Raw genomic sequence first — 3,687 nt, forward strand, 5'->3', positions numbered from 1 at the left:
AGAATAAATAATAATAAAAATAAATACCTAACTATTACAAATTTGGCATTCAAGTGCCTTTCAAATTATAGATATACAAATCTAAAACTAATAAAGCAAATAAATAAATAAATAAACATCCAAGAGGCATGCAATTAAACATATGAAGTCACATAGGGCACATAGAGCCAAATAAAGCAAGAAATAAGGGATTAGGGTGTACCTCCCTTAAATTGGGGCTCTAATGGAGCGAAGCCACTTATTTACCCTCCAAAAATAATAAATGAGTCAAGGCATCACTTTAATCAAGAAATAATCACAAAAGATAAAAAATGAAATGTGAAATTGAATCATTTAAATCATATAAATAACCCACATTTAATAAGTCAAAAGAAGAAAGGACTTGATTGCAAAAATTAACAAAGCTTTGGGGTCAAAATTAAAGAAAAATAAAGTTTAGGGACCTAATTGCAATTAAATTAGGGGCCCAATTGAAAGAAAGGGAAAGCTTCCAGGGCCACAGTATAGTTAAGGGAACATGCAGGGGCTAATTTGCAAATTCATTTCTGGTCTCTTAAGAGACAAGGCCACTGGGCCAACTTTTGTCTATTTTTGGGCCAAAGATCCCTTCAGCCTGCCGCAAAGCCCAGAGGCTACATATGGGTTGGCTTCTACTTATCAATCAAACAAACCCAACCAAAATGGTGGGCTTTACCTCCCAAGCCCAAACCAGAAACTCAAACAAAACAAATTAAAGCCACTTTTACAAATCCAAACAAATATTATTGCCCACAACCTAAATCCAAACTAAACCCAACAAGATTAGCAAATCAACTAAAATTATTAAGCCACAATTATGACCTAAAATCAAGAATTAATCTATCCAAAAAAGTCACATAAAATATGCAAACAAAGGATTAAACTTAAGAGGGTAAAATTAGTTCAATTTTCCAAATTTTGGGCCATATCAGAATAAGGGGGGAACTTAGGGGATCCAATGCAATAAAAACAGGGACTCAACCGAAAGAATTATGAAAGGTTTGGGGCGAGTTATGGAGTTCTGAAAATTCTGGAGGTAAATTGCAAAAAAAAAATCAAAATGAAAATGGAGGGACTGAAAATCATAAATTTAGTCAAGCAAATGTTCTTCTCCGAACTGGCTCAATGCCCGCTGCTATTTCATTCCTCTTTGCAACCAGAAAATTCAACTTCGGACTCCAATCAACAAAACAAAACAAAAGCAAAACAAATGACTCTCACATGAATCCCCTCGCATGCCATTTTATGTCATGAATTTAAATCCATACAAGAGGAACACCAAACAAACGAGAAGCGGAGCAGATTGCCAAAACAAACGGATGCCCAAACAAACCCATTCGAATCAATTATTTCGACAAGCATGAAACAGTCGAACGTATATAAATCAGAAATTAATCCATTCTTCAGGCCGAACTTTCAATGAAGCATTCTGTCGAACAACAAACGGCCATTAAAAAACTTCACCAATTTCTCGCCCAATTGACATGAATCAGCATCCAAAATTTCGTCAAATGCAAGAAAACTCCAGTCCAATCGACATTCAAAGCATACATACTTCCAAGTAGTGAATAATTCAACAGAGAAATGGCTACAAGCCACAACGTGAAAATAAAACATGCTTCGAAAACTTACATGAAAACTGAAATTTGAAGGATGATGGTGGCTTACCGTTTGTTTCATGGTAAAAATTTTGCGGTTGCTGATGTCGGATTCGGTTGCTTGGGCGGACGGTTGGCCACTTGTTTGTGCCGGCAGAGGGCGGAGCTTGAACTATGATGGAAGAAGCGATGAAGCTGGCGTCGCGCGTGACGGAAGAGGGCGGCAAAAGCTTCCCGCGAACGGCAGTTCCAGCTGCTCTGCTTCCTCAGTCGCAAGTTCCTTGTCCGCGGCTATCCTTTCTTTCTCTGTTTCCTCTTCTTTTGTTCTCCGTTTTTTCCTTCTTTTCAGTCCAAAATCTTCCCCCTTTTCCTCTGTTTTTCCTCTAATCTTCCTACTGCTGAAACTCTCTCGCTCGGTTCCCCAATTTCGCCCTCAATTCTCTCCTTTTGCCCCTCTTGTTTTCTTAGTTTTCTCCATCAAACGCCTCCCAATTTTTCTTTTTTTGTTTTTGCAGTTCACCGCCGCCAATCTCTTGCTCTCTCCCATCCGCTGCTCCTCCATTTTTACTCTGTTTTTTCCAGTCGTAAGCCTCCCCTGTTTCTCAAGCTCTCAGACCAAGCTTTTTCTTCTTTTCTCCCCCGTCCCTTATTTCTCTCCAAATTTTTTCCTTTTAGCCGGCCTCTGTTCTTGCTCTGCTTTCCGTTCTCAGTTTTTTCTCCCTTCTAAAACTCAGCCGTCACTCTTCTTTTTCTTTCCGTCGTCTCCCTCAAATTCCCAGTCCTTCTTTGGTTCCCTGTCCGAAGCCTCCACTATTTTTCCTCTTGTTTCTTCTTTTTTCCTTTTTTTTTCGTTGCTCCTCCCCGTAACTTGTTTCTTCTTTTTCCTTTTTTTTTGGTTGCTCCTCCTCGTAACTTGTTTCTTCTTTTTTTTTTTTCGTCCCAGCTCCCTTAGCCCCCACCAAGTGTGCTTAACACCTACCCCCTATACACTTGTTCTATAATTCCTTAGACACTTGTCTAATGATTGTTTTCTACACTTGTTCAACATGCACATTTCCACCTATTTTGCCATTTTCATTTTTCTTCAAAAATCAATTAAAAATAAATTAACAATTTTCAAACCAAATTTAAGAGAATTAAGGCCACTTTTAACATCTTACAAAAATGAAAATGATGAATCTAACCCAATTAAAAATTAAAAATACAAATACAAATAAAAATAAAAATAAATAAATAAATAATAAATGATAAAAAAAATGAAATTAAAAATAATCAAAATTTGGTGTCTACAGTTTGCCCCTCTTTGTCTGAATTTTGAAAAAACTTGAGACAAAAAAGTAGACACCAAATACTTAGCTGTGTTATTCGGCTGCGAACGTCTCGACGATGGACGCTTTAGAAATGGGGACTGACCCTTTTTGACAAAATTGTAAAATGAGACTGACTCAGATGATAAATTTAAAATCATGGGGCTGACCCGAACAAGGAAACTTAAATCATGGGACTGACCCGAATAAAACGAAAATCATGGGACTGACTCGAATAAAAGGAAAATCATGGGACTGGCCCGAATAAAAGGAAAATCATGGAACTGACCTGAATAAAACGAAAATCATGGGACTGACCCGAATGAAATGAAAATCATGGGACTGACCCGAATGAAACGAAAATCATGGGACTGACCCGAATGAAATGAAAATCATGGGACTGACCCGAATGAAATGAAAATCATGGGACTGAAGTGAGATGGAATGTTGATGGGATTGACCCATGTTTATTGGTGATGCAAATGAAAGAAGTGAAATGAAGTGTTAATGGGACTGACCCATGGCTAGTGGCGATGTAAATGAAATGCAAATGAAATGCTCACTGGCGGGACTTACCCACGTTCCAGTGGCTGTGAAAATGAAATGCTCACTGGCGGGACTTACCCACGTTCCAGTGGCGGTGAAACATGAAAAGCTGGTATGTATGAAAAAATTGCATAGGACCTGCTTGAAAAATTATCCCAAAAATTTGCCCCAGTGTGATGAATTGGTCAGTGGGATAAAACCCGAGCCTGCTGAAAATA

Source organism: Coffea arabica, chromosome 5c, assembly GCF_036785885.1.
Source record: "Coffea arabica cultivar ET-39 chromosome 5c, Coffea Arabica ET-39 HiFi, whole genome shotgun sequence".
In the NCBI taxonomy this organism is placed as follows: Eukaryota; Viridiplantae; Streptophyta; class Magnoliopsida; order Gentianales; family Rubiaceae; genus Coffea; species Coffea arabica.